Genomic DNA, 25,035 nt, shown 5'->3' on the forward strand with positions numbered 1-25,035 from the left:
TTGAATTGTTAAAAAGAAAAAGGAAATATTAGTTCTTAAACTTAATCATTTCAGGTAAAAGTGGGTTGAAGCCTAACCTTGAGGTTGCAGAATCTGGCAGGAACAACTGTTTGTGTAGCACCACTCATGATCATTAGCATAACAAAAAAGGACAATCTAAATAATTTTGTAAGGTTTTTGCATTTAGCCATTTGTGAAGGGATCCAGGATGCAGATGAAAATTTTTATCAAAATTTCTCAAGTGGGGATGGGAATGTGGCTCAGGCGGTAGCGCGCTCGTCTGGCATGCGTGCGGCCCGGGTTCGATCCTCAGCACCACATACCAACAAAGATGTTGTATCCGCCGAGAACTAAAAAATAAATATTAAAAATTCTTTCTCTCTCTCTCTCTCCTCTCTCACTCTCTCTTTAAAAAAAAAATTCTCAAGATACACAATCTAGACTATTTTTAAAATATTAAATTCCTCAGACAAGTGTGATGAATTTGTTACAGTGCCAACAGAATAAAAAATTTGCCAATGTTAGAAAAACAAAGTTAAGACAGTTTAATCAAGATAACCTTATACCAACCTACATGGAGATATCAATAAGCAATAAAATAAAAAAAAACATTGAAAATAATTGAAGTGCATCAAAGGATCTTTTTCTATCATGACAGTAGGCAATGGAATAGTTCTGAGAAGCAACTTTTACAATTAAAATTCAAGAGGATAATTATGATTCTATATTCACTATAATCTACAGGAGTTCAGATAAATAAGTTTGGTAATAAAACTGCTTGTGAGAAACAAAGTACAATGGAACAGTGAGATACATCATCCAAAACAATTTAGATAATAAGGAAAAAAGTAAATTTGAATGAATCTTCCAATCATTGCAAAGTTTACAAAGCACCATATTTTCAGTGCTTTTGTTGGGTGAATATGCATGTCTTTTCATTGTTGAATGAAAAAGTCATGCTTCCCTTTCTGTCTTATCCCATTTTTGCATTTAGAAATCAGAATCACGTGGATTTCACACTGTGCTATCCTAATGAAATAGGCTTTGCTTCTCTGAATTTCCACTCAGAGTTCAAGCAGATGATCATCATTGAACAAAGCTCATACCATTTCTGATTATAAACCATAAATCTAATGCCAAGCAAGTACTAAGTCTGCCGTGATGCCAAACCAACACCCCTCTTTTACAAAAGCATCTCTACATTTCTATCACAGATAGCCCATGTACAATTCAGTTTATGTGAACACTCACCGTGACAGTGGCATTTGCATGTTTTTCCATGTGCTTAAATTGACAAATAAAAGGAAATATTCAAAAGTCCGTCTCATAGGATAAAACTATAGAAAGAGGACTTGACTTTACAGAATTGAGGTATTTACAAAATGTCAGTGTATTTCTGCAACCAAATTGACATTGTATCAATTTTACCTGTGATTTTAAAACGTTACTTACTGTTTCAAATCCATAAATAAAAATATATACTATGGGAGCCTTTATTCATATAGCTCCCCAAACAATTAGTTATCTGAAACCTAGTCACTAATAAAGGATAACAGCTTTAAATTTTGTAATACTTCAAAACTTCTTCAAATAAGACCATTTGAAGTATTCCTTTTAATACAGCCTTATCTGCACTAGAGTTTCAGTATATACACAAAAGAAGGTGATAAAATTTTATTTACTGCTATGTCTTCCTGATTTTAATGTCCATTTTACACTCCTAATTTTTAGAAAGATCCCTCATATTATTCATTTATTTACTTATAGTTAATGTGGGAGGTTAACATTTCCAGATTAAAATAAACATACATCCTCAGCAGAGCCCAAGTACATGGTTAAACGAAGGAAGAAAAAATACGTATCAAAAAAATCAAGTAATTTCCAAAATAAATAATAATCTATACACTGATAAATTAAATTTCTATCTCGGTAAATTAAAGAAAATTAGATTGTGTTATCACTTATGATGTTATAGGAAATCAGACAGCCTGTCCCTGTAATGAGATAAGACACAGTAGTTTTTGTGGGTCCCTAATGACATTTAGAAATTGCATTCTTTCATTATTATAATGATGTTAAGGGCCTAAGTGTGGTACATACTTTGTGATTTAACTTTAAATGCATAAATTGCACTGGACCAAAAATTAATAGATTTTTAAGAATATAATTGGCATGTAAAACAATTAACCTCATATTTAACCCTTCTTTACATTTTATGATACTGTGAGAAAAATGGGCTAATACAAAAATCAATCTGTTTTTACTGGAATTAAATAGTATATATTCATGATTATAAAATTGAATATACTTCACAATTCCAATAAACTGGGACAATTATATGTTATTTGCTGATTATTTATTTTGCTTTGTATTTCTGACAAGTATTTTATCCACATATGGCTCTTCTTCAAATCAGAAATTAACTTGGGTGACTAATTTTCCAGCTTTTATAACAAGCCTAGTGCAGGAGTCATAATAGCTGGGTGCTAATGGTCGTGTACAACACATTTTTGAAGTTTTGCATCAGGAAAAATTCTGCACCCTATGCCCTCCAAGAAACTCAACATTAATTAGTTAAGAATTTTCTGTTGTACAAGTTAGTTATTTGCTTCCCTCACATTGTTAATATGTGTTAATTTAGATGTTCAGACTTGGTTGACCCTTCATGAATTCTTTTCTCTCGAATCCTCTGCTATTTTATTAGTTTTTTTTTTTTCTATTTGCCTTTTATTTTTTAAGGTTATGATTATTTTCAATTAACTCCAGGAAGAAATAGAGCAAAAACAGAGTGTGGCCACATGCTGGACATTTTTTTCCCCTTTTAACTCCTCATAAACTCTTTTAAAAAGGATGAAAGCCCACACCTAAATACTAAGCTCTTAGTTTTCTGCCTAACTTCAAGTTAAACTTATTTCTTTGAATACAAAACCCCCATATGTAAATATAATTCAAGAGTGCTAAAGGAAAATAACTGTTTTAATACTGAAAAATAATGAATAATATTGACTTAAACAATTTTCTTATGCCACTCCATTTACCCACTGTCACTTACAGCTCCCAGAATTTGACTGAATAACCCTATCTAGAGAAATCTAGGTGATGTATACATTCTCTATCACATAAAGATATTCTGTTTTGTTTTCTAGTGACTAAACAACTTAATGTAAGTGAATGTAGGAGAATACAAAAGTAAATTTAAAGCTGTTAATCTTATCAACACCTTGTATGGAATATCTACCATGTAAAAGAGATGTGGCTTGGTATCTTAATATTTGTGAAACTGAAAGTTTTCAGGCTTTAAGAAATAAAGAACCCTATTAGGTGAAAATTTATTTTTATCCATTGAGGGTCTTAATGATTATTACAAGTTTCAAAATAAGTATAGGAGAATGATGAAATGCTATGTATAATGTAATATGGGAATTTTTTTCAGAAAAGAAGAATTAGGTGGGTTTTATTGCTTGTTTTGTTTGTGGAAGATTTGGGCTCAAAATATGAGTCATTATAACACATTTTTAAATTTCTACTAAGGAAGATTTCTGTACCACATGTGTGCTATTGAGTTTTTTTGTTACTATAATGTATTATTTGAGACATTCACCTTATAAGGAGGGAAGATGTATTTTGGCTTATGTTTTTACAGGTTTCAGTCCATGATTTCTAAGCCCATTGCTTCTGGTCTTGAAGTCAAATGGCTTGGAGTCCATGATAGACCAGTTACTTGCTTTATGGTAGCCAGGAAGCAAAAAAAAAAAAAAAAAAAAAAAAAAAAGGAAAAGGAGGGGCTAGGGTCCCATGATCCTCTTAAGGGACATGCCCCAAAAGACCACAAGACTTATAACTAGGCCCCATCTCTTGAAGTTTCCAGGTCCCAACAGTTCTGTTGGCTAAAGAAAAGTCTTTAACACAGACACCTTTGGGGTAAAAACTTACTCATACTTAGCAGTATGTCATCTGAAAAATTCAACTTTTATCTTAAACCAGATAAATAAATAAATGTTTCTATTGTAAACATTGGTCATTTGTATCTCTCAAGATTACAGAGAACTTCCAATTGGTTGTAGCATCTTACCCTTCCACTAATAATATAATAGAGCTTCCCACTAGCAATGTATTTTGCCAACTTTTCTATTGTAGCCATTCTAGTGACTCTAAATGGAATCCCACTGTGGTTTAATTTTGCATTTCCTTAATGCTCATAGTGTTCAGTATCTTTTCATATGCTTAAAGGCCATTTGAATATCTTGTGAAGTATGTGTTAAATTATTTTGTCCATAATTTATATGTTATAATTTCTTATATATTTAGGATATCTGTGTTGGAATTTTATATCATTTTTTTTTTATTTTTGCTCTGTTTCTGTGGCAAATGCAAATAATTTGTTTTCAAATGTTTTGTTAACCATATATAAGATTATAACAGCTTTACTGATGTTTCAAATAGGATAGCTCACAGTCTCCAATTTATCAATAAAAATTATCTAGGAGTTGCTATGGAAGTATTTTGCAAATAGAATCAGTCCCCCTAATTTGTTGATAAAGGACAGAAATTTGTTTGGGTAAGTTCTTTAGTAGTGCCAACTGAACTAATTAGAAGGTTTTAAAATCAGAGTTGAGCTTTCCTCTAGAGAAAAAGACATTCTGTCCCTAGGCAAAGTTTTGGCCATGACCCTGGGATTTCATCCCACTCATAATCTTCCCTTCCTGACTCAGTGCCATATAAATGTGACATGTTCTTAGCCAGCTTCCATAAATCATGTGAAATAATTACTTGTAACAAGTTTGACTATACATCTATTCATCTATTATATCTGTCTTTATATATATTTGTCCATCTGTCTTTCTCTATATATATTTATCATCAATCTAAATCTTATTCTGATTCTTTTCTCTGTTTGAACATTGACTGATAGAAATATATACCTTATATATTGCTGAATGTAATGAGCCTATATCTTGAACGAGTGTTTGAACATATGCTCATGAAGGATTGGTCTTTGATTTTATTTTCCAATATTCACTTTGTCAAGGGTTGTGAGGGTTGTACTTCACTTATAATTTTTCAAATAGTTTTCATATAAATGATCTTCTTTCTCACTAAAACGTTTCATAATATTCATCAATAAAACCATTTAGTTCTGAAATTATGTTGGTAGAAAATACTTTATGACAAACTTAAAGAATTAAATACAGGCAGAATTTTTCAGATTCTCAATTTTCCTTTAACATTTAATAAGTTATCATACATTTGTGCATTTTATCAAATTTGTTACATACATTGGGATAAAATTATTTATTATACCTTATTACTGCATTCTTTGTAGCATGTATAGTGATGTGTGTCTTCACTTTTCTCTGAATTAAACTGTGTCAAATTTTAATAATATTTTAAGAGATTCAAGTTTGGATTTTCAAAATTTTTCCTTTTTTTGTGAAGTATGTGTTTGTCTTCTCTATAATTGATTTTTGTTCTTTTCTGTATGATATTTGTCTGTTGGTCATTCCCCCCCCCTTACCTAAGTTTCTTTGGTAGAAAATTACATTACTAAAAGTAAACTACTTTTTCCCTATAAATATTTAAAACTATAATTTTTCCTCTAAGCACTACATGAGCACCCTTCCACAAAATGTAATATATTGTTTACAATGAAATTCAGTTTAAAATATTTGTTAATTCTCATTGTGATTTCTTCTTCAATTTGTTGATTATGTGATAGCATATTTTTTTTATTGGTTGTTCACAACATTACAAAGCTCTTGACATATCATACTTCATACATTAGACTGAAGTGGGTTATGAACCCCCAATTTTACCCCAAATGCAGATTGCAGAGTCACATCGGTTACACATCCACAATTTTACATAATGCCCTATTGGTAATTGTTGTATTCTGCTACCTTTCCTATCCCCTACTATCCCCCCTCCCCTCCCCTCCCAACTTCTCTCTCTACCCCATCTACTGTAATTCATTTCTCTCCTTGTTTATTTTCCCAATTCCCCTCACAACCTCTTGTATGTAATTTTGTATAGCAATGAGGGTCTCCCTTCATTTCCATGCAATTTCCCTTTTCTCACCCTTTCCCTCCCATCTCATGTCTCTGTTTAATGTTAATCTTTTCTTCCTGCTCTTCCTCCCTGCTCTGTTCATAGTTGCTCTCATTATATCAAAGAAGACATTTGGTATTTGTTTTTTAGGGATTGGCTAGCTTCACTAAGCATAATCTGCTCTAGTGCCATCCATTTCCCTGCAAATTCTATGATTTTGTCATTTTTTATTGCTGCATAGTACTCCATTGTGTATAGATGCCACATGTTTTTTATCCATTCATCTATTGAAGGGCATCTGGGTTGGTTCCACAGTCTAGCAATTGTGAATTGTGCTGCTATGAACATCGATGTGGCAGTATCCCTGTAGCATGCTCTTTTAAGGTCTTCAGGGAATAGTCCAAGAAGGGCAATAGCAGGGTCAAATGGTGGTTCCATTCCCATCTTTCCCAGGAATCTCCAAACTGCTTTCCAAATTGGCTGCGTGATAGCATATTTTGTAAAGGAAAATAATCTACAAGTTTGGATACAGTGTTAAATATACATAAATTATGTTGCTTGATAATATTATTCAAATTTGTCCTCTTATTTCTAACTTTTTGTCTTAATAATTTCATAATCGCTCAGGGAGAGTTTTAGAAATTTCCTACTATGATTATAGATTCTTACATTTCTCCCTTTATTTCTGTCAGCTTTTATATCATTAATTAGGAGGATCTATTATTAACTGTACAGCTTTTTATTTTTATGTTTTCGTAATCAACTGCCTCTTCAATCATTATGAATGACTCTCTTTGTGTCTAATAAAATTCCTTGTCTTGGAGACTACTGTCCTTTATATTCAGATGTCCATACACTACTTCTTATGCTTACTATTGGCATAGTGTATCTCTAATATATTCTTTCTAATACATTCTTTCTTTTGCCTATCTCTGCCCTTATATTTATGTAGATTTCTTATAGATATAATTTCTTATAGATATAATTTGGTCTTACTTTTCCACCCTAACAATATACCTTCCAACTGGAGGATTTAATCCATTTATTTAATATATTAACATGGTATTGCTTGGTATGGAGGCACATGCCTATAGTCCTAGTGGCTCAGGAGGATAGTAAATTCAAAGCCAGCCTTAGCAACTTAGTGAGGTCCTAAGCAATTTAGCAAGACCCTGCCTCTAAATTTAAAAAATAATAAAAAACCACATAGTATTAATAAAATATTTTGTAATGATACACTTAATTTCCACTGTTCACTTTTAATTATATCTTTTAGTATTTTTACTGTTTTGTTCCAAGGATTACAATATATACTCACAACTTACCACACTCATCTTTGCATTTATGTTCTATCCATTTTACATAAATCATAAGAAATTACATTTAATGTGAACAAATTCATAAAAATATAAGATAATTGTATTCATGCCATTTTTGCATGATTTAATTTCCCCTGACATTTGTATCTATTCCTCTGTAATATAATGCATCATTCTTTTGTTACTTTCAATTTTTGAACCATTGTTTTGGTTATTTGATCTTTCATTTATCTTATGTTTTCAGTTTGTTTGGATACTAAAATATGTACATTAGTATTTTTGTCAGATTGTGGGAAATTTTAACCAAATTTTTTTTCAAATGATTTTTGTTTCTCCTTTAGGGATTCAAATTCTTATTTTATACTTCCTGCTTTTATCCCATTTTTCATATAGAATTTATTTACCTTTTTCAATTTTTTTCTTTCTCTTATTTAGTTTGAACAGTGTCTATGGTCTGGACTGAGTTCTTTGAAACTTTCTTCTGTTATCCCCAATCTAAGGTTAAACTTTGTCAAAATTTAAAATATTATCCTTATGTCATTTTCACTAAAGAATGTTCATTTATTTGCAACTTATAATTTCCATTTGTTCACTGAATACCTCATCTGCTCAATAACTTTGAGCAGGTTTTTAAATTATTATTTTTCAATTATTAAGCAATTATATCTTTTTATTTGCTCAACATTTGGGTCATCCTATATTCTAAATCTTTTATCTCTTTAACTTAAAAATATTTCATATTCTCATCTATATGTTTAACATTTTAAATGAACATAGAACATTGTAGATTATAATTGTAGAAACTCTTGACTCTGAAGTATATTGATGTGTCTTCTCTCAGACAGTTAAGTTGCTTTTTGGTTCATCTTTAAATTTTAACTTATTAGATACTTCCAATATTCTTTGCTTCTAGCGTATTCTAAGGAAGCCTTCTGGATGTAACTCAGTTGCTCATAAATAAGACAATACAAGAAGTTGTGCAATTGTATTATGGACAGAATAGTAAGTAAACACTTACTCTAAAATGTAAAGGTCATACCAGTCAACCTTTCTTTATATTTGCTAAAGAATTATAGAATGCTGCTCAAGTGCTTTTGAAATGCTTGGAAAAAAGAAGCTCACATATGAAGAATATTGGTTCCTATAAAAGCATTTCTGTTACAGTGGATTGCTCCTCTTCTTGGTTAAGATAATAATTCAGGCTTGAAATTTTAAAACAATTTCTTCCTACTCCATATCTAAAACTCTAAACATAAACTTCTTTTTACAGAAATATCACAGGCAGCACCGTGTAGTAAATCATTAAGAACATGTTTTTTGGAGACAAACTCCTTAAGTTTGAATCCTAATTTCATAACCTCCTTATATTCTAAGAATATTTCCCACTATATGCCTCAGTTTGCTATCTATAAAATGATAAATAAAATAGTATCTATATATTAAGATGTATATAAAGAGTAAATAAATAAAAAGATATAAAACATTTGGAATAATCACATTAAAATTACTGTACACCTATAGCTTACATAATAACATTTAGGGAAAAAATCCATATTGTAATCTTCTGTTGATTTTGTTCATGAGAAAACTGAAAAAATCATACCATGACAAATTTAACTACTCATTTATACAGAGTCTCCAAACTCTATCTAATGGTAAATTAATAGTAAACATTTTCATAGTTTTTAAAAGAACATCTTTGCTGAGTAAAATGATGGTTCTTATATTTATTCTTTGTTTATATTTATTGTTTAATTACTCTTGGGCATGAATAAAATGGACCTCAATGCCTACCTCCTGGAGTTTTCAATCTTATAGAAATGTAGGAAATACATAATAATAAAAAGTTAGTTATACAGTATTATATATTAAAAAGGAAAAGGAAATAGGAAGTGTTAGGGGTGAGGGTAATTTGAATTTTTACTAGAGTTAATGAAGAAATGTCCATTTCACTAGTGTCTTGTCATTTACCACACATTCCACTTTTTATATACCAGTTCATAAAGTAAGTTAATTTGGGGGCAATAATACAATTGTTTAATCAAATCTAGGCAATAATTACTTACCAGCTTTGCAAATAAATTATGGCTAACCCTCTGCATTGCATTTTCAATACCCACAATATAACCAACCACACAGAGAAAATATTCTAATAAAAAGTTGCATCTATACTAAACATGTACATTCCTTTTTCTTGTTATTATTGTCTAAAGAATACAGTACAACAACTATTTACATAACATATTGTACTAGTTATTAAAAGTAATCTAGATAAAATTTGAAGTATATAGGAGTGTCTCTGGCTCAGTGGATCCCTTAGCTCATGCAGGATAGAAATAAAATATGGCTTTTAACAAAGAGAGAGTTAGTAAAAATTACCTATTATGTTAATTAATATCACAAGGTGACAACCTCACAAGCAGATTCAAAAGTAAGGTGGCTACCCCACAGGCAGAGTAGAAAGGGAAGGTTACTGGCTGTTCCCTAGGCAAGTAGCTAGTAAGGTAACTACCCCACAACCAAAGTGGCAAAGGAATGAGGCATTAAAAAGCATATGTATGTTCTGGAGTTAGGAATTAACAAATTCATAAGTTGTGATGCAATCTCTCATTGCACCTGAACCAATTTGCACATGGTTGAATATTTGTCCAAATTTATATTAGTTCTCTCCACTGAGCTTATCAGTTAGTATGTAAATGCACTTAAATAAAGGTCTTAGTTACTTCCATGCAAACAGTAGTTGTGGTCAAATATGCCTGCATGGGTTCCATGATCTGTTGTTTATCTTGAATAATCAGTGTAGTAATTTTGATAAGTCCTCCTGATATTTATCTCAAACATAGAATACACAGTTCTTTTATTTCAACAGTCACCATCAACTTAAACTTTACCTTATAACCCTGCCTCAGGAGGAGATTCACAGGTTCCATAAAAATACTATATCATCTATATATAAGAGAACAGGATACATAATCAAAATTTTAAAATCCAATTGTTTTTTTATATACATATCAAGAAAACAATTCCACTCATGATACGATAGCTTAAAAAAAAGCTAAAAATATGTCTAATCAAAGACGTAAAAGAACTCTATAAAATTATATAATAAAAGATAGAAAGACCTCCCAGGTCCATGGAAAAGCAGAGTTAATATTGTTAAAATGGTCATATTACCAAAGTGATCTACAGATTTATTGAAATTCCAATCAAAATACAATGATAGTGTTCATAGAACTTAAAAAAAAAAAAGCAGTCTAAACATTCTGTGGATGAACAAAAGATCAGGAACAGCCAAACTAATTTGAAGCAAAAAGAGCAATGCTGGAGTCATCATATTACCTGACTCTAAATTATCCTACAGACCCATATTAACAAAACAGCATGGTACTGGCATGAAAACAGACATGTAGGCCAATGGAATAGAATAGAATTAACAGAGGAGAGGGTACTAAATTAAAAAGCTTCTCTATAGCAAAGAAAGCAAAAGTATGAAGAGACAGCATTAAAAAATGGAAGAAAATCTTTGTGAGATAATTTCAGACAGAGGATTGATATTCAGGATATATAAAAAAAATTCAAAAACCTCAACACCAAAAAAAAACTTTCAAAGAAAATGTGAACAGGTAGAGGAACAACACTGTCATTTTTCAAAAGAAGTAGTACAAAGGACAAAAAAAAAATTATATTAAAAAATATCCAGCAGTTGAGGTTGTAACTCAGAGTTAGAGTGCTCAGCTAGCATGTGTGAGGCACTGGGTTTGATCCCCCATCATACAAATATAAAATAAAGATATTGTGACCACCTATAACTAAAAAATAAATATTAAAAAAATCCAACACCTTCAGCCATCAGTTGCATCAATTGCATCGATGCAAATCAAAACTACATTGATATTCCATCTCAATATGTCAATCATCAAAAACAAAAAAACAATAAATGTTGATGAGAATCCAGTGAAAAAGGCACTCTTATACACTGTTGGTAGAAGTGTAAATTTGTACAGCCGTTATTGAAATCAGTATAGGAGTTTCTCAAAAACCTAAAAATAGAACTACCATAAGACCTTGCTATATTACTGTTTGATATTTTTACAAAAGAATTAAAATAATTATAGAGATACATAATAACTAAGCTATGAAATCAGACTAGGTGGGCATATATGTAAGAATGAATAAAGAAAATGTGGTACATATACATAATTATTTTATTCAGCCATAAAGAAGAAGAAAATTATGTTATGTGTAGTGAAATGGATGGAACTGTACAATATTATGTTAAGTGAAATAAACCCAGATTGGAAAAACAAGTTTTGTTTGTTTTCTCTATTATTTGCAAGCCAGAAGGGGAAAAGCTTGATATCTTATTTGCTAAATATGTCAGTGGAAAATTTTAAGGAACTAGTTGCAATTATAATCTTTTTTTATTGCAAGATATTCTGATTTTGTACATATGTGCTTATTTGTTTATATTATGATTGATTTTGAAATCAGATTAGATAGCAAGAAAATGCACACATAAATAATTCATTAAATCCATTCCATCAAATATTTATTAAAGGTAAAATTATAAAGGGACCAATGATTAATTCAGGAAGAAATTTAGAAAATGTTTCCTATGAGTATAATTTTAGAGGGATGTTCATTGCTGTATTTTCCAGATTTAAAATAGTTTTATAAGAGTGTATAATCCAAGACATAACAGTTAAGAAAAACATCTGATACTGTGTAAGAGGGTATTAATATGAATTCTCAAGGTCAATGTAAAAATAAAATTATGTCACATTTGATTTCATGTTTCATAATATGGCTCAGGCATTGTGGCACCATCTATAATCCTAGCTATTTGGAAGACTGAGTCAGAAGGATTGCAAGTTCATGACAAGCTTGAGCAAGTTAGTAAGACCCTAAGTCAAAATGAAATTTTAACAAAGTAAAAAGGGTTATGGGTGTAACTTAGTGGTAGAGCACTTGCCTAGCATGTGTGAGATGCTTGGCTCAATCCCCATTACTATAAAAACTTAAAATATATGAAAAAGGAAAGACATATCATAATATGCCCTAACATAAAAAGACATAAATTTTATAAATGTTGCCTTTATCATGACATCTTCTTAGTAGAACTAAATTTTTATTTAAAAATATCAATGAGTCTTCCAAATTGGAATAATAATGAAAATAAAATTTTGCATACTAAAAGTGTAAAGTAGTCAGATAGAGTGGTACATACCTATAATCCCAGTGACTTGGGAGGCTGAGGCAGGAGGATTGCTGTAGGAATTCTGACCATGGATATGTACAGGGAAGCATTCCCCTGGTGAGCAAACTCCTGGTGGGTGACAAGCAATCTGTTTCCCACCCTTAGAATGCTCTGTAATCTCTACTAGGATATAGTAAAATAACTAAATATATGTGCAATATCTATCTGGTATGGCAATGCCCTGCTTGAGAAACCTTTGTACTAGAGCCTTATTCAGCCTCTACCTTGATTGCAGGCACATAGCTCCTGGGAATAAAGGAACTTGCTTGATAGATAACTACAAAGTTTCCCCAAGCTCTGGTGCTCCTGGATCTGCCTGCCTAACAGTAACTTTAGACAATGGACTCATTTGAGAGCTGCACAAAGCCCCCAACATTGCATATTGTAACTGTGGAATATAACTGCAGAATAAGCAACCTTACTGATACTCTAAACAATAATGTAGTTATGGTACTAATGACTTTAGGTAACCTATTGGTATAAATAAATGTGGCCACTTAGACAAGGGGCCACTTTCCTGCATCTGTACCTTGTCTCTCTGTCTCTTTTATTCTTTACAGATAGCATGTTTGGGGTCAGCTTCAGCAAGTTAGCAAGACCCTTTCTTTAAAAAAATATAAAAAGAAAAAACACTGGGATATAGTTCAATGTCAGTGATAAATTGTTCCTGAGTTCAATCTCCAGTACCAAAATAATAAACTATAAAATGGTAAGTAATATAAAATAGTAAAAATAAAAGTATAAAATAAAAAGATATAAAATGTAAAATTGTAAGCCATATGTGTGTTAATGAAGATTTTTCAGAGAAACAGAACCAAGAGGTTGTATATGTTATAAAGAGATTTATTACAAAGAATTGACTCAAGAAATTATGGAGGCTCACATGTCCCAAGAGCTGTGGGATGAATCAGAAAGTTGGAGAACCAGAAGAGCTGATGGAGCAGTTCCAAAGTCTGGGAGCCAGAAGAGACTACGGTGAAGTTCCAATCCTAAGAGCAGTAAGCTGGAAATTCAGAAGGAGCTAGTGTGCCAGGTCATGTGCAAAGGCAGGAAAAATCCAACGTATAATTCAAAGGCAGTCAATAGATGGAATCTTCTTTTACTCATTTTAAAGGTCAGCTTTTTTGTTCTATCCAGACTTTCAGTTGATTAGATAAGGCCTAACTACATACAGAAGGCAATTGCCTTTACTCAGTTTATCAATATAAATTTTAAATTCATCTAAAAACATGCTCATAAAAACATTCAGAATAACATTTATACACATAGCACAGTTGACCCAAAATATTAACCATTGCAACATGTTTATATAATGTGGTATAAAATACTGATAATCCAAAACTGCAGTTTGTACTTGAACTTGTAATGAAGGGTGGGATTGCAGACTATCAGTTTAATTGTAAACTGAAGTGATTCCTTCTGTATACTACCTCTCCTGTTAGTGCCTTCTCTGTACTGATCACACCATCATTTCCCATTCTCCAGGGCCTCTTATTGGCCAGCATCTGGGGGGATGTTCTAATTCTTCTATACAGATCAGAGCTTTGTTTCCAATATTTCTACATAATAAATCTTATCAACTTTTATTAGATATTATCAGTGAGTCTTTAGTACTGCTGCCCCAATTTTCTGGCTTCAATAATTTCATTTGTATGGAAATGATTCCTAAATATTATCGTCTCTCATATCCTTATGTCTCTTAAAATATATAAAGGAAAATGCTGATCTCATTTTTTGTAATTATGGGATATCTTGTAGTATAGAAAACCTGTACTGAAAAGATAATGAACTTTTACTCTTCCCTCATTAGTATGTTTACAAGAATGTAAGTTGACCAAATTACTTAATATCCATAATCCTCTAATACTTGCTTTCACTTGTACATATGTAAAAGTAAAATATGAAGTTTGCAATAGAGTAAAATAATGTATATAAAGCTAGTAATCTATTATTCAACATATTGTAGAAGTTCTTGATTGAGTAAATATATTTTGATTGGGAGACTCTACAGTAGGGTTGTCTCCTTAACTGTAGGTCCCTATCTTTAGAATTGTCCTTTTTAACAAATATGAACATATAGGGCTGGGGTTGTGGCTCAGCGGTAGAGTGCTCGCCTTGCATGTGAGAGACCCTGGGTTTGATCCTTAGTACCACCCACACAAAAAAGTGAATAAATAAAATTAAGGTATTGTGTCCAACTACAACTAAAAAATAAATATTAAAAAAAACATGAACAAAGTTCATTTAAAAAAAGAAAACATAATACAATATTATTAAATCACAATTTCACCAACTCATCTCCTTGGAGATAAAGAGCTTTATCCCTAATGCAAACAAATTCAGAAAACAAAATATTTTTCATCTTCCCTCTCTTTTCAGTACATTTGAACTCACATAGGATATTCCAACTCAATATTACCAATTATTGTCGAATTCAGAAGATAATGTCTAAGATTTCAGGTTATAGTAATACCTCAGATCTAGGGGACAGGACAGGCTTTGAATGTGGCTTCTTGAGAAAACAAATACTAAATCTGTCACCAGACACACATCAAATAGTGAACTTTGGCCCTATTCCAGTATGTAATGGAACAAATTCCAGACCTCTCTCAGAGTAATTCGTATTTGCAGTCCAGAGACATGAGGCTACTATAGTTAGATGTTAATAAAAGGCCTCAGTGCAGAGAAGCAAAGTACAGGACAAGTAAGTGTTGGTGTATAAGCCAAATTGGGACAGCTCTCTGTCGTCTGGCAACAGTCAGGAAGAAATAGCAGAGAATTTAATTATAAAATATGGCTATGACTGCATGTTCAACAAAATATTCTCTTGATTTTTTGTGGATTTTAAGAAAACCATGGCATGTAATACAGTTATAGAAAATAAAGTATTAGTTATATAAACATGAAAAGAAAAAGTATAATTCAAAAATTTAGTGAAAACTCAGTTATCCCAATGCAGTAAATCCAAAATGTTTTCTCTATAATGAAATTATAATTTCCATCATTTATTACTTCCATTAAAAGAGGAGTCTGGTCAGATTAGCTCAACATATGATTCATAATTTAAGTCTCTAAATTGAATCCTTATATTATGTGGTTACTTCAAGCCAGGTGTATGTTGAAGGGAGGAACAGCATGTAGAGGATAATAAGCACCATTATTTGAACTAATTTTATTGGTGACCGTATGCTTGAGGTAATGTTTATGGTTGGTTGTGGTCAATTAAATTAGCTACACATGATTCATTTTCTAATTTGAGCAATTTCATTCAGAATTAAAGTTAGAAATATACTTTTCTACATCAATCTGTTATACCAGGAAAATCTAGGTAAATATCAACTTTTATTAAATAAAGAAGGACTATTAATCGAAAAGGTCTAAATCTATGTATCTTGCCTTAGGCAAAATTTATTCATCCTGTTCTACTAATTAGTTATTATGTGTAAGCCACTGCTTATATATGATGAAGGAACTTTCTGTTAAAATGTACAAAGTAAATATTCTAAGATAATTTTATTGGAGTCACTAGTGGTCACAAAATTGCATCAATGCCACTCTCCTAAGTGAGCATTTGTAGATGACGAACACTGCTATGTACACATTTCCAACAGTGAAGAACATTATGAACATGGATCACACCTAGGGGCTCTGTTCTACATCATGATATCACACCTAAATATCAACAAAATAAATGAAACAATCATTTGGTTTTACAAGGCAGGATGGATATGAAGGAATTTGATGTCAAAAAGGCAATGATATTCCATAAATGGAAAACACAGGCACCTATACAAACAAACAGAACTAAACTTCTATTTAGGATCCAGAATTCAATATATGTTGGTGAACATTAAATATATAGATAATAAAGAAATTCAAAGATAACAATATCTTTGATAGGAATGACATGCTGGAAAATGATAGAGCAAATCATTCAAAAAACTGGTGCCTCCCCTGAAAAATTTAAAAACAGGCAAAAATGGACAGCAGCAACTTTCACAGAACTCTGAAATCAAACTCAACACTTAACAATAAGCAGAGGACTACTTAATGAAGAAAAAGGCAGCTAATTTTCAGTAAGGGTGCCTTGGCAGTTTTGATCACTTACCAACCATTCTTCATTCCCCAGCATGATAGTGGTAACATGGGAAGGGAGTCACCCATCCTTCTGCAGACATTACTCACTTTAAAATATTTACTTTTATGTTAAATTAATTTTCTGACACTTGTGAGAAGAATATTTTTATAGTTGCTATTTTCCAAAGTACCTGGTCAATGGAATCTAAGTTTAGAAATACACAGAATCCCAAATTCTATTTTAACTTTTATAACCCTCAAAAATTTCAAGATCCTGAAAGTCTAGAGAAAATAAAAAAGAATTTTTCTAAATCAACTGGATAAATAAATGGAGTGTATTTCCTAGTACAGAATTCATTTTTTGAAATATAGTTTTACTATGTTACCCTGGATGGTCTTGAACTCCTGAGTTCAAGACAGTCTCCCATCTGAGTCTCTGGACTGCTGAGATTACAGGAAAACACACCAGCAAGCTGGACTGCACCACAGTCTTTAGCTATGGATGACATTGTTGGAACGCTTAGTGATTCTGAATGGACTGTATAAAAATATGTATCTTCTTTGAGGCAGTATTTCGATTGTGTAGCTATGTCCTTTTAAATGTATACTAAAGTCTTTAGAGATGATGGGGTATCCTATGGTGTCAACTGTTAGAGTCTGTAAACAAGTCAGGATGGGCCTAGCAAATGTTAGAGTCTGTAAACAAGTCTGGATGGCGCCTGGCATTTTGCCAGAGGGAGTGGTTTGTGAAGTAACGCCAGGGAGCCATTAAGTGTGGAGATTCCTTATTGGTTGACCGCTGTATCTAGTTTATGTTAATTAGATAAGCTATGTGGAATGTATGAATGTATAAATACCCCTCCTGTCCTACAATAAACGGCTTCCACTCCTGCTGTATCAATGTAAACAAGTTGTTCGTCACCCCCCCACCCTGGGTTATTTTGCCCAGCCAGCTGGGCTGTGGCAGTCAACATCTGAGGGAGGGAGGGGGAGTGAATGTTGTGAAAGTAACAATGAAATCTAAATGAGGATTATAAAGGGTGCTATTGTTCCCCCTCAATTTATTGCTTATGTTCATGTATTCCATCAGTCTCAGTTTACTGATACCTATAAACATGTTCACCTTTGCAACACTGTTCACTTTCTTTCTTTCTTTGTTTTTTTTTTTTTTTTAACTACTACTTTGATTTTAATGACTCACAAATCTATATACTCACTCCAGGACTTGTTTCTTAGCATCCCACTAATCTAACTCCTCAGAGACAAATCACTTCGGATTTAACACAATCCATTCATCAGCTGAACAAATAGTCACCAGCTTCCAATAAGGCTGGCATTCTTCCAGGGTCTAGGAATATGTTATGAACACAGTACTAAATAGCCTGTGAGATGATCTTTCACAAAGCTAACAGTCTTCACATTACTTGTAAGCTTTCCTTGGCTAAAATCTGCACCCTCTAACTTCATCTAGAAATCTACATAAATTTTGTTATAAAGTTGTGCCAATTTTACTTCCTAAGGATTTCTGGCACCTTCTTTGGCTCATCTTGTCACTCTTCCTTCCTTACCCCATGTGTGCCCTAATTAAACACTAACCAGGTCTCTGGACTTCACATCAACCTCCAAATGGATTCTATTACAGATAATTTTTTCCCAGTGTAAATTTGTTCTACATGCTGCATCCAGGCTTATCCACTTTAACTCAAAGTTTAATCATATTCATCTGCTAAAATGATGTCTTAAGTTCAGGTTATGTTAAAATGTTTTATTGGTTTTAATAACACAATATCCTAACCTTTTTATAAATGTCTTTGCCCAAATATCACTTTCCTAATCTTATCTTTCCCAGCCACCTTTTCTAAATTTTCACATTCAACACAAATTATCTTCTTTCTCTATTTTCACTTTATTAGATACTTTATAAGTTTTATATCTTAATTAGTGACAGTCTTCCTCTTTCTGGAGTAGGTGCTTGATGAAGACAAAGATTTCTTTCTATATGGGTTATTGTTGAATCTCCAGTGCCTAGAGCAGTGGCTAGCACATAATGGTCACTCAATAAATGTATAAATTAAATAAATAAATTCCAACAAAACTTTAAGTTATAAAGTATGTTCAGGAATATAATTTTTAATAACTAGTAAGGGAGAAATAATGGCATTGAATATTCTACAAGCCCACCTGGAAACTATTTTGACCTTTTGTTTCCTGTAACAAACCTTAAAGCTACTATTAGAGCTTATTAGTATGAGATCTAAGTCTCTGGTCCACATATCAAAATTTCTTTCTCTTTTTTTTTTTTTCTCATTAGCTCACCCACCACCAGAATGCTCTGTGTCTCATGCAGTAGGCCATGCTCAGCATGTACTCTCTTTTCAAAGAGAACATTTTCATTCATTCATTTTTCCATATTCTACCCTGGGCATTCTTCCAAACTTCTCAATACTCCCATACAAGTCTATGCAAACCCTTTATATGGTAATGACCACTTTTATGTTTAGCTTGATAACTTGGCACTTAAAATATTATATTGAGTTTTTTAATCATTTTTGTATTCTTCTTTTTATTTATACATGATAGTAGAATGTATTTTGGCAAATTATACACAGAGTATACTTTATTCTGTTTAGGATACCACTCTTGCACATGATGTGGAGTTATTCTGGTCATATATTCCAAAACAATTTCCTAGGAGACCCAAAGGATGATCTAATGGTTAATTTGAATTGTCAACTTGATTGGATCAGGATATGCCAAAAGTTAAGTGGCTCCTGGGTGTGTCAATGAGGGTATGTCTAGGAATGATTGACATGTGGAATATTGAACTGGAGACCCTCCCTAAGTGGGCAGCATTTTCCAATAGATTGGAGGCTTGGATTGAATAAAAGTTGGAAGAACAAGGAAGCAGCAGCAGATGCGAGGTCAATTCTTCTTGAACAGATTCTTGATTGCTCTTGTGATAGATCTAACTCACTACTTCACTATTCCAAACTGAACTCTGCCAGTGATTCTCAAGGGAGTTTCCAGAAACCTTCAGTCTTGGAGTGAGGAATCCCTGATTCCTCTTGTTCTGAGGCTTAAGCATCTTGCCCTACACAACTACTGGTCCCTCCAGCTCTCCAGCCTTCAGGGGGCCGTTGTGGACTTTCCAGCTTCTGGTTGTATAAGCCAATCTAATAAGTTCCCTTTTTATAATTATACCTTCTGTTGGTTCTATTCCTCAAGAGAACCCTAATACTGATATACTAAGTAATGATATTCTCTCTCTCCCTGCCCCATCATTTTGTTTGTTTGTTTTATTTCAAATCAGAGATATAACCTACTCTTACCTGTGGGGGAGAATTTTTTTAATTATATATTGAGAAAATACTATGCAATAAACACTGTTAGGTACTTCACATATGTTATTTTAGTATGCTAAGTAAACAATAAATACAAATGAAGAAAGTGATATTCTAAGAGGTTAAATATTTTCCCAAGGTCATGCAACTAGAAAAGATCAGAGCTAGGATTCTTGCTCACATTTTTCACATTCAAACATATTCACTCTTTCAAAGTGCTTCTCCAAAACCTTAACAGTAGTGGTACCCTAAGCTAATTGAATCACTAAGTACCATACATTATTTCATGTACTTCTCATAAAAATAAGTGAATAATGGCTATAATCTACATATTGATATTCTCCCAAATCCATATATTAGAACTTAATTAATAGTATTAAGTGAGCTGCATTTAGTATGTAAAAACTCTGTGAGTGTGTCTAAGACAAAATACAGAAGCTTTCCTTAAGCAAGATAAAAGTGTAAAGTAAAGCCAAGAAGATGTGGATATACACAAATAATTAAAGAGCGCATGAAGGAGAGTGACAGGGATGTGCTGACAATGTACTTAAGGCCACTCAAGCTTCCATACTAGTGTTTTCATATGATGTGCATTGTGCTTCTGACCATGGTGGCTTTGGTTACGCAGTTTCCCTGGAACAGCTGATGTGTAGGGGTTACTGCTCTGTAGTAGACATTCAGGGAAAGCAGGCTGGTTAGAAAAATCAACATCAGTTCCATTTCATGGGTAATTGGTGACGAGCTACTTGAATTAAATACCAAATGTACTCCCTGCAATGAGACTTCTTTAACTGAAAATAGTGACCATTGTGAGTCAATGAATTTTTGTTTAAAGATTCTGTGTAAGTTTTTACTTTGTTTTAGTCAGTTTTTTTGCTGATGAAACTAAAAGAACTGACAAGCAATATTTAGAGGAGAAAATGTTTATTACGGAGTGTGTGGTTTCAGAGGTCTTGGTCCATAGAGAGCTGACTCCTGTCCCTGAGGCTTGGGGTGAGGCAGAACTCATGGCAGAAGAGTGTGGCCAAGGAAATCAGCTCACATGATGATCAAGAAGCATAGAGACAGACGCCACTCACCAGACACAAAATATCTATATTTTATATATATAATCTATATATATAAAATATATATACAAAATATATATCCCAAAGGCACTCCTCCAGTGACCCACCTCCTCTAGGTATAACCTACCCACCTTCAGTTACCACTCTGTTAATCCCATTGGGATTAATTCACTACTTGAGTTAAGGTTGTTATAACCCAATCATTTTTTTTTTCTCTAAACCTTGCATTGTTTTATACATGAACTTTGGGGGGGGGGGCACCTCACATCCAAATCATAACCTCCAGGTTATACAAAGAACAAAATATTAACACCAAGAAAACAAATAACCCAATCAATAAATGGACAAAAACACTGAACAGGCTCTTTATAGAAGAAGAAATATGAATGGCTAAAAAATATATTTTAAAAAGTGTTCAACATCTCTAGCAATTAGAGAAATTTAAACTACAATGAGATCCCACCTCACTCCAGTCAGAACAGTAACTATAAGCATACAAGTAACATTAATGTTGGTGAGGATATGGGGAGAAAGGTACTGTCATACATGGCTAGTGGAGTAACAAATTATCTGTTGTTTATAATTTATCCTTAGAATGTAGCCACCATTGGATCCAGTTATCCCACTCCTCACTCTATGCTCAAAGGACTGAAAATCAGCATAATTTATAACAGCAATGCAGCAACATCAATGTTGACAGTGGCTCAATTCACAGTAGCCAAGCTAAGTTATATATATATATATAACTTAGCTATAAAGAAGAATAAAATCATGGTATATGCCAGTAAATGCATGGAATTGGAGAATATCATACTAAGTGAAATAAGCCAGTCCCAAAAAACCGAAGGGCAAATATTCTCTCTGATATGTGGATGCTAACCCACAACAAGAGAAGGTGGGAAGGGGAACAATAGAAGTTCATTGGGTTAGACAAAGAGGAATGAAGGGAAGTGGTAGTAGAATAGAAAGACAGTAGAAATAATTGGACAACTTCCCCATTCTTACATTTGAATATATGACCAAGGTTAATCTGCATCATGTACAACCACAATAATAAGAGACTAATTAGAATAAGTTATACTCCATGTATGTATAATATGCCAAAACACATTTTACTGTCATGTAGGATAATACTTCTTACCCTTTTATCATGTCATGATTTCAATTAACTAAAATTATAAATGTTTATATATTTATTAGTGAATGTTGGAAAATACAAAATAAGAAAATATCTTTAAGTTTTATCATTCAAGGTTTGGATTCTTTTTTACAGTGTCATCATAATCTCATCTCATTTTTGTTTACTATTACATTATCATGTTGTCTTTTAAATTATAATTTTAAACAATTACATGGTATTTAATCAACTTTAAGAGAGAGAGAGAGAGGCTCTTTACAGAAAAAGAAATATGAATGGCTAATATATATATATATATATATATATATATATATATATATATTTGAGAGAGAGAGAGAGAGAGAGAGAGAGAGAGAGAGATATGGAGCTGGCCACAGTGCTGCATACCTATAATCTCAGCAGTTCATGAGGCTGAGGCAGGAGGATCACAGGTTCAAAGCCAGCCTCAGCAACTTAATGAGGCTCTAAGCCACTTAGCAAGACCCTATCTCAAACTAAAATATAAAATGGGCTGGGGCTGTGTTTCAATGGTTAAGTGCCTCAGTATCAAAATGAAAAGCAAAATCAAAAAGAGATGAGATGTCTAGAAGGTAGTAAGTAATGACGTCTTGCTTTCATGACCGAGATTTCTAATCTTTATAAGAAGAGATTTAAGGGAATTCTCTCCCCTTCTTTCATGTGAGCAAAAGTAACCTCTGTGAAGAACAAAATACCAAAAATGCTAGTGCCCTGTCCTTGGACTTTCCAACCCCAAAACTCTGAGAAACAAATTAAGTTATCCTATTTATGGCATTTTTTAATAGTAGCAACAAATAACTAGCACACTACTCTTGTGCAAATGTTATCTTCATTTAATGGACAAAAAAAACTGAAGAAAAGGGGAATTAGATAATTTACTACAGAACTGGAATTTGAACCTCAGGGAGTCTCACCCAGAAAGTAAGTTTTTAAAATCTGTATATTAACAATGAACTGCAATCTTTTTGAAAAAAATAACAGGCAGGCCCAGGATTATATGATATAAGTTTGATTTAGATGACTGCAATCAAAGTTCTGTGAAAGAGAAATCAAGGTATTTTATTTTTATTTATTTATTTATTTTTTAAATTTTTTTAATTTTTTTTTAATTTTTTTTAAATTTTTTATTGGTTGTTCACAACATTACAAAGCTCTTGACATATCATATTTCATACATTAGATTGAAGTGGGTTATGAATTCCCAATTTTACCCCAAATGCAGATTGCAGAATCACGAAGGTGTTTTAAATATCAGCAAAACTCTCTCAACACCAAAGCAGAATTCCAGCAAGATTTGAGTAAGAAATTAATGCAAGGAAATATTCTTTTAGTAGCACATACATATTTATAATTATATAGTGTATCATATATTGGAGAAGACAGAGACTATTGTTACTTGTTCATTGGTGTATCTCAGTTATTAAGAGCACCAGTGCCTGGACAATAGTATACACTCAGTAAATATTTTTGATCACCTAATATGGGGAGTAGAAGTCACAGCAAGGACAGGATAGAGTGAAAGGGATTGCACAAGAGTGAGCAAAAATGATAAAATGCAGTCAGGAAACATGTACACTGATGTGCTACAGAAAACAGAAATTTACATAAAGAGTGAATGTTGAGAAAGGTATGAAATAATTTAATATGATCAGAAAAGCAAGGGCACTCCTAGTTCCCACTTCACAGTCCAGGCTTCTGAAATTGTGAAAATCATTTCAAGCAAGATAAATATGTTAAAGATTGAGCTTACCCCAGAATGTTCTATATTTACATGCATCTGAACCTCAAATATTATATTAAATGTGCATAATATAAAATATATGGAGACTGTTATATATCAAATATTACTTTACTAAGTGGAATTATTAATATAAGTGAAAATATGCCAAACTAGCAAAATTCATAAAACATACCTATGACTATAGGTACTAAGAATGACTATATACAGAATAGATAAAAGAAATTACTGGAAAGCCTACTAAGGAAAGCAAATTCTTCTCGATGGAGATATAAAAGCAGACTTTCAAGCAGGGAGAATATGGGATTAATATGAACCACCTGTGACAAGGCTTGGTATATTCAAGGAAGTAAAAAAATACATTATCCAAATTAGCAATATTAAATTCATTTTTTATCAGATATGTAAAGAACACATGTGCTTGTGAAATACTTCACTATGATAACACAAGTGTAAGATAGATGCACACCACTGGTGACCATTATATATTACTTTGAATAGAAATGAGTTACTGCATTTTCACATGTAATGTTGATAATCAACTGAATAATGAAATAAATTTCGTAGTTCAATATACATGTACATTCCACTCAGGAAAAACAATGAGTCTGTATAGGAATCAATTCAACTATTCCAATACATCAAAAGCATCAAGCATTTGAGATATGTAGTGCATATAGTCCCATAACCTGGAGGTTATGATTTAGATGTGATGTGTCCCCCAAAAGCTCATGTGTGAAACTGCAATGTTTAGAGAAAAAATGATTGGGTTATAACAGCCTTAATTCAGTAGTGAAATTCATCCTGATGGGATTAACTGAGTGGTAACTAAAGGTGGGTAGGGTATGTCTGGAGGAGGTAGATCATCCGAGGAGTGTCTTGGGGATATATATTTTGTATCTGGTGAGTGGAGTCTCTCTGTATGCTTCTTGATCATTGAGACTAGTGAAAAGAAAGGGCACCTATCTGCCTCTGAATACTGTGTTTTCTCAGCATTGATGTGACACAATTTCCAGCTACAAAAATCAAAGAAAA

Source organism: Spermophilus citellus (genome assembly GCF_964194105.1).
Source record: "Spermophilus citellus genome assembly, chromosome: 5".
Classification (NCBI taxonomy): domain Eukaryota; kingdom Metazoa; phylum Chordata; class Mammalia; order Rodentia; family Sciuridae; genus Spermophilus; species Spermophilus citellus.